The sequence below is a fragment of the Erythrolamprus reginae genome, chromosome 9 (genome assembly GCF_031021105.1).
Source record: "Erythrolamprus reginae isolate rEryReg1 chromosome 9, rEryReg1.hap1, whole genome shotgun sequence".
Lineage (NCBI taxonomy): Eukaryota > Metazoa > Chordata > Lepidosauria > Squamata > Dipsadidae > Erythrolamprus > Erythrolamprus reginae.
The window spans coordinates 23,591,399-23,610,724 of NC_091958.1; the positions used below are offsets into that span (position 1 = coordinate 23,591,399).

A 19,326-nucleotide genomic window follows, 5' to 3' on the forward strand; every position below is an offset into this window, starting at 1 on the left:
TATAAAGTAATTTACAAACTCAAGGGTGTATTTTTCTTTACCTTTAGCCCAGTTGGCACTTCCAACTTTTTTTTACTATTTACATGTTAAGTACCCAAACACAGAGAAATATGATTTACATACCTTTTTTATAATGAACACAGTGGTACCTCTACTTAAGAACTTAATTCATTCCATGACCAGGTTCTTAGTTTGTAAAAGTTTGTAAGTAGAAGCCATTTTCCCCATAGGAATCAATGTAAAAGCAAATAATGCGTGCAAACCCACTAGGAAAGAAATAAAAGCTCGGAATTTGGGTGGGAGGAGGAGGAGGAAGAAGAGGAGGAGGACAGTCGCTGCGCAGAGCGAAGGGAGCGTTTCTTTTCTCTGAGTGCTAGCAGAGGTTTATTCCCTCTCCAAGCACCCAGAGAAAGGAAAATGCTTTGTTTGCTCTGGACTGCCAAAGCCTCCTTAAGCGCCACCGAAAGGCTCCTCTGACAGTCCAGAAAAGCCTGAGATGGCTGGGATTAAACGCGGAATGGCCGGGCCTTCGTGCCGCTCTCAAATTTCCGGGGAAATTTTTCCAGGCTCGGGTTCTTAAGTAGAAAATAATTCTTAAGAAGAGGCAAAAAAATCTTGAACACCCAGTTCTTATCTAGAAAAGTTCTTAAGTAGAGGCCTTTTTAGGTAGCGGTACCACTGTATATATAAATAAAGTATAAATGCATTATATAGAGTACAATGTACACGTATCTATCATATCGGAAATGTAACACAAAACAAACAGACCACACGAAATGTCAACTAATGAGTTGACTGTCGTTTTTAACAGGGTCTTATTTTCTTTTGACCCCCAAAATAAGTGCTTGGTCTTATTTTCGGGGAGGTCTTATTATTTTTGAGGTGCAGGCGGCAGCAAGCATGGTTACCAGTAGTGGATTGCTACCAGACGGATGAGGACGGCGCACTGCGCATGCAGTTCTGTTCTCCTGCATACGCATCCACGCGTCCCAGTGTGTTTTTGCTTCTGCGCATATGCAGGAGACGGGGACGAGATTTCGGTGAATTGTTTTGCTTCTGTGCATGTGGAGAACAGAAGCTGCGTGTTCAGTGCACTGGTAGCGGCAAAAATGGAAATCCGCCCCCTCATGGCTGCTGTTGTTTTGTCTGAGGTAGCACAACACAGCTGCTTGTCAGCTGTTCACTCCTGAGGCCATGCACACACTTCCATGCCATCGGCCTGGCCATGCCGCTGCGACCAGATGTCCAGTCACCATCGTTGCCTCTCTGTTCTTCACTAATGTCTTTTGGTGGCTGCCATTATCGTGATAGAAGGGGCGTGGTGGCTAGGGTTGTGGGAGGGGCCATTAGGTAAGGACATATGGGGTGTGATCTCCCTCCCTTCCTCCCCTCCAGTCTCACCTCACCGCCTCAGGTTGTTTGCACCTCAGGTTGTTTGGGACCGGCTGCACATGCATTTAAATATTTTTGGGGAGGACTTATTTTAGTTCAAAAACCTGATTGGGCTTATTATCCGGGCAGGTCTTATTTTCAGGGAAACATATATACCTAAACCTGTGGGTGTGGGTGTTTGTATAAAAATATTTATTTTGTAAGACATAACCCTTCCCTGGTACAAGCTGATACAGGAGGCAAGCCTGTAGCCTAGAAGCTAAGGCCACTGCCTTACAAGGCAGAGGCCCAGGTTCAAATACCACTAAGGGTATGGCTACCTGATAAGGGCAAATAAGCTCGAAATAGATCTATAGTAGTTTCCCTTCCTTTTCATTATCGGCAAAAATATGTTACATACATACATACATACATGTCACATGTTTTTGCTGAATTTGAAAATCAAAAATTGAGGCCTTATTTTGGCCTCATCAGCTAGCCATACCCTCACTGGGACTTGAACTTGCAACCTTGGCCTATGTAAGGCAGAGAATTAACCTCTAGGCTACAGTATCCAATCCCTTCAGCTCCGTACCAGGGAAGGGTTACCTGGGTTTTTTTGTGTCGAATCACCCTGGTTATACAGTGAACCCTCGATCATCGCGAGGGTTCCGTTCCAGGACCCCACGCGATGATCGATTTTTAGCGAAGTAGCGGTGCGGAAGTAAAAACACCATCTGCGCGTGCGCAGATGGTGTTTTTGCTTCTACTGCCGCCCACCCTTCGCCCGCCCACCCCGTTGCTCGCGCAATGGCTTCCCTGGGTGCCCGCTCGCTTGGGAACATCCCAGCTTCGCTCCCCAGCTGGGAAGCGGATCTAGGGAGTCCCCACCGCGCGCGCGTTGCTGGGGAAAGCGCGCGCGCTTGGGAACATCCCAGCTTCGCTCCCCAGCTGGGAAGCGGATCTAGGGAGTCCCCAAGCGCGCGCGCTTTCCCCAGCAACGCGCGCGCGGTGGGGACTCCCTAGATCCGCTTCCCAGCTGGGGAGCGAAGCTGGGATGTTCCCAAGCGCGCGCGCTTTCCCCAGCAACGCGCGCGCGGTGGGGACTCCCTAGATCCGCTTCCCAGCTGGGGAGCGAAGCTGGGATGTTCCCAAGCGCGTGCGCTTTCCCCAGCAACGCGCGCGCGGTGGGGACTCCCTAGATCCGCTTCCCAGCTGGGGAGCGAAGCTGGGATGTTCCCAAGCGCGCGCGCTTTCCCCAGCAACGCGCGCGCGGTGGGGACTCCCTAGATCCGCTTCCCAGCTGGGGAGCGAAGCTGGGATGTTCCCAAGCGCGCGCGCTTTCCCCAGCAACGTGCGCGCGGTGGGGACTCCCTAGATCCGCTTCCCAGCTGGGGAGCGGAGCTAGGCTGCCCCAAGCTCGCGCGCGCCGCCCGCCCGCCCACGCTGTTGCCGGCTCCGCTTCCCAGCTGGGAAGCGGAGCTAGCGCTCCAGCCCACCGCCGCTGGGGTCTTACCGGGGCAAGAGGGGGAAGACCCAGGGAAGCCTCTGCCCGGCGGGGAAACTCCACCATCTACGCATGCGTGGAAGGGCACGCATGCGCAGATGGTGGAGTTTACTTCCGGGTTGCAAACTAGCGAAATAGCCCTTTCGCGATCCTTGAGGACGCGAAACTCGAGGGTTCACTGTATATACATGTAACATATGTAACAAGCATTTTACTGAGATATATAGAATAGAATAGAATAGAATAGAATAGAATAGAATTTTATTGGCCAAGTATGATTGGACACACAAGGAATTTGTCTTGGTGCATATGCTCTCAGCGTACATAAAATAAAATAAAATATACATTTGTCAAGAATCATGTGGTACAACACTTAATGATTGTCATAGGGGTCAAATAAGCAATGAAGAAGCAATATTAATAAAAATCTTAGGATACAAGCAACAAGTTACAGTCATATAGTCAACATGGGAGGAAATGGGTGAAAGGAATGATGAGAAAAACTAGTAGAATAGAAGTGCAGATTTAGTAGAAAGTCTGACAGTGTTGAGGGAATTATTTGTTTAGCAGAGTGATGGCGTTCGGGAAAAAACTGTTCTTGTGTCTAGTTGTCTTGGTGTGTGTATATATACTCCTGAAGCCCCGGAGTGCAAAAAACATCACAATGGGCAAACCGGAAGTGCGTTTTCTGAACTTCTGGTTTGCCCATTGGGCATTTTTTACATTCCGGGATTTCAGGGATGTTTCCCTGAAGCGTCTGGAGGGCAAAACGGCCTTCCTCAAGGCTGAAAATTAGTTGGCCAGCACGCGTATGAGCATTGGAGCTGACATAGGGCAACACCTCGCGTGCCCTCCGATATGGCTCCGTGTGCCATGCGTGCCATAGGATGGCCATCACAGATATAGAGTTTCCTGACAGTTTCTCAGCACATAATGGGCTGGGCTACAAGACCTCCAAGGTCCCTTCCAACTCTGTTATTCTGTTATTAAAGAGGAAAAATGTCTTCACCAGGAACAACCTGATTTAATTAAGTTTGCTTAAATTATAGTGGTAATCATATTGGTTAAACCCATTTCTGAATATAAATAAATAACCTCATTCCCCGATACCAAGTAATAGTAATTGACAGTTCATCTGTTTCTTGTTATTTTACTTCTGGTCTCCTTATTTTTCAGTCTTTAGCCATGAGGAAGTTTAATGGCTGTAAGAGTATATCTACAGCATCTGAGGCTCAGAAACTGGGGGAAGGAAGACAAATATCTATATTAAAATCAGTATTTCCTTTGTGAGCCAAATAATCATACTGACTGAAGGAATCATTAGGTTATTAAACAGAAACACAGAAGAAGCAGGAACTATTTTCAAATACAGTACAACCTACTCCTTTTTTCCTGGATGATCATTCAGCAAATCTAAAAAAATATGTTGTTAATCTTTTTCCAAGGATTTTCATTGTTGTATAGCCAAATATTTGGTGTTTTACAAAAATTCAATCCTAAACCAACATTTTTCAGCACTCAAACATGCATGTGTAAGTTTTTTTACAGGAATATTTTAAGGCAGACTTCTCAGAATACTTGAGACTCCGTTCCCGGAACTACCAACCTAACTCAGTGGGAACTTTATGTCCTGTACATCAATTATTTAAAAACAGCTTCTTTCTTGAGAATTCATTCACAGAGTGTACCTTATAGTGAAACTGGTCAGATGATTTTGAACAAGCAGTTCGCTCTCCCCTTTACCTACACAGCATTATTATATAAGTATAACCTATAAGAAAAACACAATGTTCCATTTATAGCATCTTGACTTTCTTGGAAATGGGTCAGCCTTCTACTTAAGTTTAAAAAAGAGAGAGAGAGAAATCCAGAATTTAGCTTCGTAACATTGCTGACTGACATAATACATCCCATAAATCACAAACCATAAAAGCTCTAGCTTTTAGGTATTACATAAACACAGTCTCTTGTAAACATAGTTTATAGCTTAACATGTGCAAATGCAGTCAAGTATAATTTAGCCCTAAAGCATGATTTGTCAAAAACACACAGGAGATATTGTTAAATTCAAAGATGCCCACAGATAAAGCAACTATATTCAGCAAATGCTGTTGTATGGATACAAAAACAAAAATCAGTTTATAGTGGTACCTCTACTTAAGAACTTAATTCGTTCGTGACCAGGTTCTTAAGTAGAAAAGTTTGTAAGTAGAAGCAATTTTTCCCATAGGAATCAATGTAAAAGCAAATAATGTGTGAAAACCCATTAGGAAAGAAATAAAAGCTCAGAATTTGGGTGGGAGGAGGAAGAGGAAGAAGAGGAGGAGGAGAGTCGCTGCCGAAGGAAGAAGGTGAGGGGAATCAAAAAAATCCAAAACTTTAAGGCTTAAAATAAAAAAAGAGGGACTCTGAGGCGTCGAGGAGGAGCACGTGCCTCCCATACCCCCGGCGCAAGGCTACCTCCCATACACTGCGCCAGAGAGAGACACCCAGGGGGAATGGCAGGAAACTGGCTGGGCCTTCATGCCGCTCTCAAATTTCCTGGGAAATTTTTCCGGGCTCGGGTTCTTAAGTAGAAAATGATTTTTAAGAAGAGGCAAAAAAATCTGGAACGCTCAGTTCTTATCTAGAAAAGTTCTAAAGTAGAGGCGTTCTTAGGTAGAGGTACCACTGTATTTAGTGCAAGCAAATTTTGCAGTGGTTATCATGTAGCAATCTCTATCACTGCCTGCTTTGATCTGGGGATGTCTTGAAACCATTGAGTGTCTCCAAACATGTCAATTTCAAGATTTGTGGAATTCAACTCAGAATTCCTCAGCCAGCCATGCTCCCAATTCTGCCAGTTGAATTCCACAAATCTTAAAATGGTCAAATTTGGAGACTCTGGTGTAAAACTTCCACTGGGCAGAGTTTAAGAAGGATGACACTGTTTTAATCCAACAGATCTAGAGATCACCAGGCTGGGGGAAATTACGTCCCAAAGTGTCAACAATGCCTACACAATTTACTTAACAGCAGAAGTCATTCCTATCATTTTTTTAAAAAAACAACAACATTTTTGCGGACAAGAAATCAGGCAGCTATTGGTTGGGATCCAATTGCTGTCTTTTCTTAAACATTAGGAAATAATCAGCTCTCACTTAATCTGCAGGGAGGCAGCTGCTTGCCAAAATATCATGCTAAACTGGGACCTGCTGAATCGTGATTTCTGAATACAGCTGCCTAAGTCCACTGCACGAATCCTAAGTGTTGATCTGCAAAACCATATCAAAACAATCTGCATCATGATTGAATCAGGGTGGATTTGTTAGTGCAGAGGAACCACCTGTGTGAAGAATTAAATTGAATAGGACAGGTCACCTGTGGCTCATGGAACAACAGGTCAGGTTACTTGCGGGACCGTCTTCTGCCGCAATATAGAAACATAGAAGATTGACGGCAGAAAAAGACCTCATGGTCCATCGTCTGCCCTTATACTATTTCTTGTATTTTATTCTTAGGATGGATCTATGTTTATCCCAGACATGCTTAAATTCAGTCACTGTGGATTTACCAACCACGTCTGCTGGAAGTTTGTTCCAAGCATCTACTACTCTTTCAGTAAAATAATATTTTCTCAGGTTGCTTCTGATCTTTCCCCCAACTAACTTCAGATTGTGTCCCCTTGTTCTTGTGTTTACTTTCCTATTAAAAACACTTCTCTCCTGAACCTTATTTAACCCTGGAACATATTTAAATGTTTTGATCATGTCCCCCCTTTCCCTTCTATCCTTCAGGCTATACAGATGGAGTTCATGAAGTCTTTCCTGATCAGTTTTATGCTTAAGACTTTCCACCATTTTTGTAGCCCATCTTTGGACCCGTTTAAATTTATCAATATCTTTTTGTAGGTGAGGTCTCCAACAACTGGTTAAGTCCCAGAGAGTCGGCCTTCTCCAGGTCCCGTCAACTAGATAATGTCATTTGGCGGGACCTAGGGGAAGAGCCTTCTCTGTGGGAGCCCCAGCTCTCTGGAATCAGCTGCCCCCGGAGATTCCCACTGCCCTCACCCTCCTCGCCTTCCGCAAGAGTCTTAAGACTCATTTATGCCACTAGGCTTGGGGTGATTAGATCTTACCTGCTGGCCAACGAATGTCTATAGGGCTGTTGTCTGATTTTAGATTGTCTGTTTAGTGTAATTATTTGGATTTATCTACTGCATTCTGTTGTTTTTTACATGTTATAAGATGCCCTGAGTTCTCGGAGAGGGGCTGCATATAAATCAAATTAAATCAATAAATAAAGACACACAGATCTTCTGTCCCTGGTAAAAGAACTTTGCAAAACCTCACAATAGTTCTACTTAAGTAGGAAAGCCTAGGGAAGAGGAAATTATCTTATGGAAAAGAAAATTATTGGGGAATACAAGAGAAAACAGCTTGCAATGCTTCATGATATGATACCGTAGTATTATTCCAGTGTTAGACGGGCTGCTAGAAAGAAGAGGGGTTCAACATTTTCAAAAACACCAGAAGGAAAGACAGACAAGGAACAAGGGATGGAAACTAATCAAGGAGAGAAGCAACCTGAAATTAAGGAGAAACTTCCTAACAGTGAGAACAATTAACCAGTGCAACAGCTTGACTTCAGAAGTTGTGAGTGTTGCATATTTCCCTTATTATTGCTTATGTTTGATACCATTTAGGAACTCCTTTGTCACATTTCTTACATTATTCTCTAATCCTTGATCTCTCTTCTTCAACCACTCATACCACTTTTCCCATACTAGGTAGTACAGTGATACCTCGTCTTACAAATGCCTCGTCATACAAACTTTTCAAGATACAAACCCAGGGCTTAAGATTTTTTTGCCTCTTCTTACAAACTATTTTCACCTTACAAACCCACCGCCGCCGCTGGGATGCCCTGCCTCCGGACTTCCGTTGTCAGCGAAGCACACATTTTTGCACTGCTGGGATTCCTCTGAGGCTCCCCTCCATGGGAAACTCCTCCATGGGAAACTCCATAGGAAACTCCTCCTCCGGACTTCTGTGTTTTTGTGATGCTGCAGGGGAATCCCAGCAGGGGAATCCCAGCAGCGCAAAAACAGACGCTTCGCTGGCAACGGAAGTCCGGAGGTGGGGTTTCCCAGCGAGGGGAGCCTCAGTGAAATCGCAGCATCACAAAAAACACAGAGGTCCGGAGGTGGGGTTTCGAGGACTTCAGTGTTTTTGCGATGCTGCGATTTCACTGATGCTTCGGCTGGCAAAAGGGGTGGATTTTGGGCTTGCACGCATTAATCGCTTTTCCATTGATTCCTATGGGAAACATTGTTTCGTCTTACAAACTTTTCACCTTAAGAACCTCATCCCGGAACCAATTAAGTTTGTAAGACAAGGTATCACTGTATTCTGTTTCCTCTTTTTCTTCCTCTTTCATTTTAAGCGCAGAATTCGCCAGAAATTTTGCAAGTAAGAAATTGGCAACAACTTGGAAGATCTTTTTCTGGGCCTTGCTTTTAAAAAATTGTTTTTGTCTGCCTGTTTTAAAAAAACGCCTTTGTTAACAATAACAAACAGCAGTTCCAGACAAATAAGTTAACACCGCATTGTTCTTTTTTAAAAAAACCAGTCATGCAAAAGGAAATACTGGAGGGCAAGAAAGTATTTGCTTTTTAAGGAAGTGTTTGCCTTTTAAATAATCAGCTCTTGAGCTAATGTCTTAGCCTCACCCTCTACCAATCAAGGTAACTTTTTTTTCTCAAAAGGCAAGAATTACAGGAATTGTCATATTCAGATATGCCATACCACATCTCGGACATCAACACCCTTGAAAATGTCCAAAGATACTTCACCAGAAGAGCCATTCACTCCTCGACTCGAAACAGAATATCCTACGAAAGCAGGCTATCAATCCTAGGTCTGGAAAGCTTAGAACTACGATGCCTAAAACACGATCTAAGTATTGCCCACAAGATCATATGCTGCAACGTTCTACCTGTCAATGACTACTTCAGCTTCAATCGCAACAACACAAGAGCACGCAACAGATTCAAACTTAATATTAACCGCTCCAAACTTGACTGTAAAAAATATGACTTCAGCAACCGAGTTCTCGAAGCGTGGAACTCATTACCTGACTCAGTAGTGTCAACCCCTAACCCCCAACATTTTTCCCTTACACTATCCACGATTGACCTCTCCAGGTTCCTTAGAGGTCAGTAAGGGGCATGCATAAGTGCACCAGTGTGCCTTCCGTCCCCTGTCCAATTGTCTCTCCTTATCTCATTTATCTTTTCTTCCTTTCAAATATGTTCACCTATACTTTTATATCTTTTCTTCTATTCTTTTCTTTATTTATATTACTACATATCTATTCTCTTCAATGTGTATTATGTATTGGACTAAATAAATAAATAAATAAAAATATTCCTTTTTTAAAAGTTTAAAAGAAAAAATAGGCCATGAGACAGTTGAGAGAGAACAGGAACAAACCCTGAACTATAATGATCCTAGCTGAGCTTTAAAGAAACAGGGTCTCTGCTGCTGAATGTATAGAAAGTCCTTGACTTACATTTAGTGATTGTTCAAAGTTACAACAGCACTGAAAAAAGGAGCTTAAGATTGTTTTCCACACTTATTGCAGCATAGAAACATAGAAGATTGGTGGCAGAAAAAGACCTCATGGTCCATCTAGTCTGCTCTTATATGATTTCCTGTATTTTATCTTAGGATGGATCTATGTATAGCCTTATTTAACCCTTTAACATATTTAAATGTTTCAATCATGTCCCCCCCTTTTCCTTCTGACCTCCAGACTATACAGATCGAGTTCATGAAGTCTTTCCTGATAAGCATTCCCGTGATCACGTGATCAAAATTCAGGCGCTTTGGCAACCGGTTTACACTTACGACAGTTCAGTATTCCGGGGTCATGTGATCCCCCTTTGCGACCTTCTGAAAAGTCAATCGGAGGAGCCAGATTCTCTTAACAACCATGTGACCAGTAACTGTGCACGCAACTCTGTGCCTCAGGCATGCGCACACATCCGAGCAAGATTTTGCTTCTGTGCACACGCAGGAAGCAAAACCTCACAAGAGGACGCATGCGTGCGTGAGAACTTTTGGTGATTTTTTTGCTTCTGCGCATGCCAAAAGTTCTCACACACAAACGCGCCCATCCCCTCTCGAGATTTTACATCCTTTACATGTGCAGAAGCAAAATATCGCTTGGACACACACATGCACATGCCAGAGCCATGGAGCCATGCACACAGCGCACTGGGAGTGGCAACCCCCCCCTGCAAGTGATGAATTTAATAACTGCAGTGATAGGCTTAACTTTGGTATTACTTTTGGTGATTTTTTGCTTCTGCGTATGCGCGGAAGCAAAAAAAAATCACCAAAATCTCTCTCTCGCACACACGCGCCCGTCCCCTTGCGAGAAACATGGTTATCCAACATCTTCCTAAAAACATCCAGTTTCTAACTGTCAGGAAATTTCTCCTTAGTTCTAAGTTACTTCTTTCCTTGTTTAGTTTTCATTGCTTCTTGTTTACCGTCAGCTGCTTTGGAGAATAAGTTGACTCCCTCTTCTTTGTGGCAACCCCTGAGATATTGGAACTCTGCTATCCTGTCTCCCCTGGTTCTTCTTGTCATTAAACTAGACATACCCAGTTCCTGCAACCGTTCTTCATATGTTTTAGTCTCCGGTCCCCTAATTATCTTTGTTGCTTTTCTCTGTACTCTTTCTAGAGTCAGTGTTAACTCCTGTCTAAATATATGGCTTTGTGCTGAACCATTGATAATTAACGGCCTTCTGCCGCACAAATCCCAGCGACCGGTTAGGTCCCACAGAGTTGGCCTTCTCCGGGTCCCGTCGACTAAAAAATGTCATCTGGCAGGACCCAGGGGAAGAGCCTTGTCTGTGGTGGCTCCGACCCTCTGGAACCAGCTCCCCCCAGAGATTAGGATTGCCCCACCCTCCTTGCCTTTCGTAAACTCCTTAAAACCCACCTCTGCCATCAGGCATGGGGGAATTGAAACATCTCCCCCTTGCCCATGTTGTTTTGGTGTATGATTGATTGTGTGCTTGTTTTTTATATATATTGGGGTTGTTTTTATGAATTTTTTAACCTAAAACTGCAATTAGATTGGTAAATATTAGATTTGTCACTATGTACTGTTTTTGCTATTGTTGTGAGCCGCCCCGAGTCTGCAGAGAGGGGCGGCATATAAATCCAATAAATATAATCTAATATAATCTAATCTAATAAAGGAATTCTAAACAATGCTTAATAAGGTAGTTATTTTTAAAAGTTTATTTGTAATACAATTAAAAAAGAAAAACACTGGACATGACGTAACATTCCAGTTTAAACATTTCCATCAAGTTATTTCTCCTCCTGAATACAATTCTTTATCTCTATAAAAATATATACAAATTAGTATCCTCCTTTTGTCCTTATGTGTCTCTAGGCCAACCACCTCCCTGATTTATTTGCATTTTCTAAGAAGTTTTACTTGCTGTGCCAATTCTTCCTTTTCAATAGGATTCATCTTCTTAATAAGATATTTATTAATTGAAACCCATCAATTGAGAGTGAATGAGCAGCTATACATAAATAAACTGGGAGCAAGATTTGTTTTAATAGATTATATGAACCCAACCAGCTGGGTTTTATTTTAACTAGCCCGGTTTTGCAAACCATGGCTTAGGCCAGTGATTCTTAACCTTGATTAAGATGGGTGGACTACAAGGCCCAGAACTCCCATTCCATTCAGAATTCCACAGGGGAATTCTGGGAGTTGAAGTCCTCACATCTTAAAGCTGCCAAGGTCCAGAACACCAAAAAAAACCAACCTGGTCTAGACGTTTTGCAAATGAAGAGTGCCAGGATCTTTAAACAGCTGAGAAAATTCCCATCTGTCTTTCACTACAGCATGACACACTTCAAACAAGAGAGATTTAAACCCTGATTTAGCGAAAGGCAACTTTTTAGTGGCTTTGAGTCACTGTCAATTCCTGGCAGCTGTCTGTTCCTGGCAAGAGTTCAGAAGTGCTTTGCTGTAACTCTCCTCCTAAGGCTGAGAGAATGACTAGCCCAAAAGGGTTAGAAAGGATCTTGGAGGTCTTCTAGTCCAACCCCCGCCGGAGATCCTATACCAGTGATGGCAAACCTATGGCACTGGTGCCACAGTTGGCATGTGGAGCCACATCTGCTGGCACGCATGCCGTTGCCCTAGCTCAGCTCCAACCTGGATTTGTGTGCTGGCCAGGTGATTTTTGGCTCTCACAGAGGCTATGGGAGGGCGTTTTTGGCTTCCAGAGAGCCTCCAGGGGGATGGGGGAGGGCGTTTTTACCATCCAGGGAAGCCTTTGGAGCCTGGGGAAGGTGAAAAATAAGCCTACTGGGTCCACCAGACATTTCGGGCCTCCAGAGAGCGGGCAAAGCTGTTTTTGCCCTCCCCAGGCATTGAATTATGGGTGTGGGCACTCATGCATGCATGATAGTGCATGTACAGCCTCTTTCGGCACCCGAGGATAAAAAGGTTCGCCATCACTGTCCTATACAATTCCAGACAAATGGCAGTCTTGTGAGCGAGTGATGAAGCACCCACAACTTCTGAAGGCAAGTCATTCCACTGATTAATTGTTCTCTCTGTCAGGAAATACCTTAGTTTGTTTGTTTGTTTGTTTGTTTGTTTGTTTGTTTGTTTGTTTGTTAGATTTGTATGCCTCCTGTCTCCGCAGACTCAGGGCAGCTCACAACAATAATAAAAAACAATGTATCACAAATCTAATGTTAAAAAGTCTCTAAAAACCCCTTATTTAAAAATAACAAGAAACACACACACACATACCATGCATAAATTATATAGGCCAGGGGGAGATGTCTCAATTCCACCATGTCTAATGGCAGAGGTGGGTTTTAAGAAGTTTGCGAAAGGCAAGGAGGGTAATGGAGGGTAAAGGAGGATAATGAAGGGGTTTCCAGGTTGGATGTCTCATGAATGACCTTTCACCTGTTGTTCCTTGTCCTGCCTTCAGGTGCCTTGGAGAACAGGTCAACCCCTTCCTCTCTGTGGGGCAGCCTATCAGATACTGGAAGACTAGAACTTACGACATCCTGGTTATTACCTTGGTGCTTTAACTAATAGACAGGAGTGTCAAACTCGGAGACCAATCATCAGCCTGTGGGGTGTTTAGATCTGGCCTGTACGGCCGTCCTGGACACAGCGATGGACCGGCCCACAGAGCCTCTCCCAGCAAAAACAAAGCAGAAAATTGCAGGAGGCCGTTGCAGCTGAAAACGGAGCTCGGGAGGTTCGACTACTGCAATGCTCTCTACATTGGGCTCCTTTTTAAGAACGTTTGGAGACTTCAGGGGGTGCAAAATGCAGCCACGCAAGCAATATTGGGCCTTCCGAGATAGGCCCATGTTGCTCAAGCCCTCCGTGAGCTGCATTGGCTGCTGATTTGTCTCCGAACACAATTTGAAGTGTTGGTTATGACCTATAAAGCATGGCATCGGACCAGATTACTTACAGGATTGCCTCCTGCCTCACGTATCCCAGTGGCCAGTTAGGTCCCACAGAGTTGGCCTTCTCCAGGTCCCGTCAGCTAGACAATGTCGCCTGGCGGGGCCTTCTCTGTGGCAGCCCCAGCCCTATGGAACTAACTCCCTTCAGAGATTCATACTGCCCCCATCCTCTCCGCCTTCCGTAAGGCTTTAAAGATCCACCTCTGCCGACAGGCTTGAGGCCATTAAGTCTAACATCCAGCCCCAGCCGACAAATGAATTGATAAGCCTGATTGCGACTGGTTTTTAAGAAATTGGGGTTTTACGATGTTTTTAGTTTTAGATTTCTAGATGTTATTTATTTATTTTATTTATTAATCGAACTTTTATGCCGCTCCTCTCCAAAGACTCGGGGCAGCTTACAATCTATAACAGAACAATGTATAGCATCTTAAATCCAATTAATTAAATATAAAATCTTTTAAAATATCCCCCAAATCCATAAAAAACAGTCATTCCCATTCAATCAACTTCCTCTCAACTCATTCATCGGCCAGGGTATAAGAGTCTAATGGCCCCAAGCCTGGCAGTACGAATCTCCGGGGGAGCTGATTCCAGAGGACCGGGGCCCCCACAGAGAAGGCTCTTCCCCTAGGCCCTGCCAAGCGACATTGCCTAGTTTATGGGACCTGGAGAAGGCCGACTCTGTGTGACCTAACTGGTCGCTGGGATTCATGTGGCAGAATGTTATATTTTTTCTCAATGTGCGCCGCCCTGAGTCTGAGGAGAAGGGCGGCATAGAAATCTAATTAAAATAAATAAATAAATTTTCAAATAAATAAATTTTGGTGGCAGTGCTCAGGCCACCAAAGGTGCCTCCCGACATGAGTGACCTTTGGCTGACCACACCTACCCTGGTCGTGCCAACTCCACCCCCACCCCCCCAAGTCAAACACAATCCAAATATGGCCCTCAATGACATACAAGCCTGATACCCCTGCATTAAACTGTGAGAATCAATTTCTGCCACCATTCTTCTGATTACAACAGAATTCCTTCTGCCACCAGGCTTGTAATTTTGGCCTGGGACAACCCGCAACTCTTCCACCTACAGTCTGACCTATGCATAGTATTAAAAATCATCTGCAACACTGTCCTTACCTGTCCATGACTACAGCTTCAACCGCAACAATACACGAGCACACAATAGATACAAACTCAAGGTGAACCGCTCCAAACTAGATTGCAGAAAATACGACTTCAGTAACAGAGTGCTCAGTACCTGGAATGTACTACTTGACTCCGTTGTTACATCCTCAAACCCCCTAAGCTTTAATCTTAAACTGTCTACTGCGGATCTCACCCCATTCCTAAGAGGCCTGTAGGGGGCGTGCATAAGCGGACCAGCGGTGCCTACTGTCCCCTGTCCTACGGTCCCCATTCTTCGTATCCACTTCCTGTGTTCATATTCATGTTTATACTAATACCTGTTATCTTGTAAATGCATGACAAACTAAATAAATAAATACCTAAAAAATCCCACACAAAATATACTTTTCCCATATCCACCTGAAATATAACGTACCATATTTTTGGAGTATAAGACACATCTTTTTCCTCCCTAAAAGAGGCTGATAATTTGGGTGGGTCTTATACTTTGAATGTAGCTCTTTTTTTCAGCTCTTACCCGCTTGCAGGCTCTTTCATTGTTACTCTCTGCAAAGAATGTTTTCAAGCCCAAAGACTTTCCAGGGTTTTTTTCATTGCTCCAAATGTTTCCGGTCACAATTCAAAGTGTTGGTAATGACTTATAAAGCCCTACATGGTATCGGACCAGAATACCTCCAGGACCGCCTTCTGCTGCATGAATCCCAGTGGCCAATCAGGTTCCACAGAGTTGGCCTTCTCCAGGTCCCATCGACTAAACAATGCCGTTTGGCGGAACCCAGGGGAAGAGCCTTCTCTGTGGCGGCCCCGGCCCTCTGGAATCAACTCCCCCGGGAGATTCAAATTACCCCTACCCTTCCCACCTTCCGCAAAATGTTGAAGACCTAGCTATGTCGCCAGGCATGGGGGGAATAACTATCTCTTCCCCCACCACCACCTTTTTTCCTGACTGTAATATGAGAATGGTATGATTGTGCAGTATGATTGCTTTTAATATCTATGGGTTTTAAATCTCGTTTTTTAACTCTATTGGATTTGTATTCTATGTATTGTATTGTTGCTGTTGTTAGCCACCCCGAGTCTTCGAAGAGGGGCGGCACACAAATCTAATAAATCTTAAATCTTATTTCCAGGTGCTAATGATGCTCCAAGTTCTTACTGGTTTACAAGCTCTTTCATTGTTACTCTCTCCAAATAAAGTTTTTTTAAAGTCCTAACCAGGGGATAAAATAATGTTCTGGCTAAGGACGCTAGCCAGATGAATACCTGGTAAGCAGATTCCTTTTAGTTTCCAAAAACTAAGGTGCGTCGTATATTCTGAAAAATATGGTAAGTCCTCAGTTGCAAGTCCTCAGGAGCGGGGGTGGCGCAGTGGTTAGATTGCAACATTGCGGGCTACTTCAGCTAACTGCTAGCTGTAGATCAGCAGTTCAAATCTCACCACCGACTCAAAGTTGACTCAGCCTTTCATCCTTCGGAGGTGGGTAAAATGAGGACCCAGATTATTGGGGGCAATAGGCTGATTCTGTAAACAGCTTAGAGAGGGCTGTGAAAGCATTATGAAGCGGCATATAAATCTAAAATTCTAAAAAAAAAAGCTAAATGCAAATAAAGCCACTAAAAATCCAAGGCTATAATGTTGTACAACCCTTGTCTTTCTTCTCTCTCACAGCAAAAAAATGAAACCCTTTTATTTATTACTAATATTTTCTACCGGTTTCTCAACTACAAGTTTTCCAAAGCAATGCACAACTTTTAAACACACAAACACCCATAAGCCCAGCTATAAAACCATCTTTCCAAAGATAAAAGTCACAGCAATCAAACACAGAGATGATTTCAAAGGGCAGTCTGGGAAAGAGGGGGGGAATTCCCAGACTTACACACACACACACACACAAACCACAAAGAATGCCATTCAGTAAACAAGAAAGAGATGACCTCTCAAAAGCTTTGGAACCTTCCCCTCCAAAGGCTGCGGAAGCGAAGTCTGGGACCGGCAGGGGAGGATGGGCTTTGTGGTGCAAACGCACCCGCATCGGAGCAGAAAATAGAAGGCAAAAATGGGTGGGTGGGTGAGGAAACCATGGCAGTCTAACTGCTCTGCCCTTCCACTTTGCAAGGCGATGCTATGGACTTTTCATTGCAGGGACCCAAAAAAATCAGGCACACCTCTCCTGCGCCCCCCCAGCTCACAGCCATTTGGGATGGGTGGGAGATGCAAACAATCTGAAGCCCGCAAAAGGCAGAAGGCACCACATTTCGGACATAAACACTCTAGAAAATGTCCAGAGATACTTGAGGGGAAGAACCCTCCACTCCTCCACTCGCAACAGAACCCCCTACGCCAGTGACTTTCAACCTTTTTTGAGCGGCAGCACATTTTTTACATTTACGAAACCCTGGGGCACATTGAGCAGGAGGGGCGTTAAAAAAAGTTCTCTTCCTCCCTTTCGCTCTATTTCTCTCTCCCTCCCTCTTTCTCTCCCTTCCTCTTTCTTTCTGTCTCTCTCCATCCCTCTTTCTTTCCCTTCCTTCCTTCCTCTCTTTTTTGCTCTTTCTCTCTCCCTCCCTACCTCCCTCTATGTCTTTCTCTCTCTCTCCTTCCCTCCCTCTCTCTCTCCTTCTCTCTCTCTTGCTTTCTCTCTCCCTCTTGCTCTCTCTCTTGCTTTCTTTTTCTTGTTCTCTTTCTCTCTCTCTTGTTCTCTTTCTCTCTCTCTTGTTCTCTTTCTCTCTCGCTCGCTCTTTCTCTCTTGCTTTCTTTCTCTCTCTCTCTCTCTTGCTTGCTCTCTTTCTTTCTCTCTCTGAGCTTCGCGGCACACCTGACCATGTCTCGTGGCACACTAGTGTGCCACGGCACACTGGTTGAAAAACACTGCCCTACGCAACCAGACTTACAATCCTAGGTTTGGAAAGCTTGAGAATTATGTTGCCTTAAACACGACCTAAGCACAGCCCATAAAATCATCTGCTACAACGTCCTTCAGCTTCAACCACAACAACACACGAGCACACAACAGATACAAACTCAAAGTAAACTGTTCTAAACTCTGCAGGAAACATGACTTTAGTGACCAAATAGTTGATGCATGGAACTCACTACCAGACTCTGTAGTACCATCACCAAACCCCCAAAACTTTACCCTTAGACTATCCACTGTTGACCTCTCCCAATTCCTCTTTTTAAAAAAAAATATTTACACACACATACAACAAGACAAACAAAATGGACAATTTGTGATGCGACCTGCCTTACAATTCTAACAGTGTTTCTTTCCCACTACACAAGTCATATTTACATAATCAACCTTAGCAATGATCGTAATCAGGTGTACCTTTTTTTTTAAAAAAAATTCCCTTTTATATCCAAAACTCTGACTTTTACTTTCCAACTTTCTTGCTACTTATTAGCTCTCTTTTTCTCCCCCCCCCCCTTTTCCCCATCCAATTATAACATTTATCCCAGCAGTTAATAATTCTTCCTGGTATTCCTAAATAGGTTAGTAAGGGGTGTGCATAAGTGCCCCAGCCTGCCTTCCGTCCCCTGTCCAAATTTATTTATTATTTATTTATTAATCAGATTTGTATGCCGCCCCTCTCCGTAGACTGTTTATATCATGTATATAAATATTATACACTGCTCCAAAAAAAAAATAAAGGGAACACTCAAAGAACACATCCTAGATCTGAATACCCTCACTGAACACTTTGTTCTGTACAAAGTTGAATGTGCACAACAGCAGGTGAAGTTGATTGTCAATCAGTGTTGCTTCCTAAGTGGACAGTTTGGTTTCACAGAAGTTTGATTTACTTGGAGTTATAATGTGTTGTTTAAGTGTTCCCTTTATTTTTTTGAGCAGTGCTTCTTTGTATATCACCAATACCTACTTGACAAAACAAATAAGTAAATGTAAATAAATAGAGGCTTGGAAGCCCCTCCCAGGGTCGGCGACCCCCGGAGGCCCCTGCTTGTAACCAGACAACCCCCGCCCGTTGCTGACTTAGGGGATCCCCCCCTCAAATCACCCGCAAGGAAGACAAACACACACTCCGCTCTGCCCAGTGCCGAGCCTCCTTTGCTGGGCTCTCTTTGCAAAGCGGCCGGCTCACGATACTGCACAAACCACCATTCGGGTCTTCAGAGGAGCAAGCCAGGATTGTTGGCTAAGGATGCATGAGCCCGGAATCCATCCACGTACCTGGCCAGTGACCTCCCCTCTTGAGGGATGCTGCGGCGGCAGCGGCAGCGGCAGCGGCAGCGGCAGCGGCGTCGGCGTCTGCGCCTTCCTCCAGCCAGCCAGCCGCCCTCCAGGACGGCCGGCCGGCTAATCCGCCTCCAACGACGCCGGGCCGGCCAAATAAGCCCGGCCCTGCCCGCTCGCTTCTTTCTTTCCCCCCAACCTTACAGCAGGACGGCCCCGCCCCGTGGGGGGCGTGGTTCCCCCGAGCCCCGCCCACCAGCCCTTCCTTGCGGCGGGGAGCCGCTTTGTCTCCGCCGGACGCCGGTCGTGGTTTGTCCGACCGGGGATTCATTATTTATTCACTTATTGCTGTGATTTGCATAGGCCGCCCGAGAGCGGCTAGTATTAATAGAAACAATAAAAACAGCAGTATGAAAACCGTCACAGCGTATAATTCCATTAATGCATCGTGATTTCCTTCTCATTTTCCTACTTGTGGCTATTGTTATCTACTCAAAAAAGGACTACATCCTTTTTTTTCTTTTTTCCTCTTCGATATATATACACTGTTACCTATTGTCGCATAGTTTCGTACTCCT

The 19,326-nt window shown here is 44.4% G+C and overlaps 1 protein-coding gene across 3 annotated transcripts in view; it reads right to left on the reverse strand.

The window, feature by feature from the left end:
- Positions 1 to 18,976, reverse strand: part of SLC7A6 (solute carrier family 7 member 6) — a 59,662-nt gene extending 40,686 nt beyond the window's left edge. Inside the window, exon 1 of one of the 3 annotated variants that reach the window (XM_070760478.1) lies at positions 18,746 to 18,976. The gene's annotated coding sequence lies outside the window, so the exon portion shown is untranslated. Of the gene's footprint in view, positions 1 to 4,566; positions 4,650 to 18,745 lie in introns of those variants that run through there. The other 2 variants (XM_070760480.1, XM_070760479.1) reach the window with 2 other exon arrangements.
- Between the last annotated feature and the right edge of the window lie 350 nt (positions 18,977 to 19,326).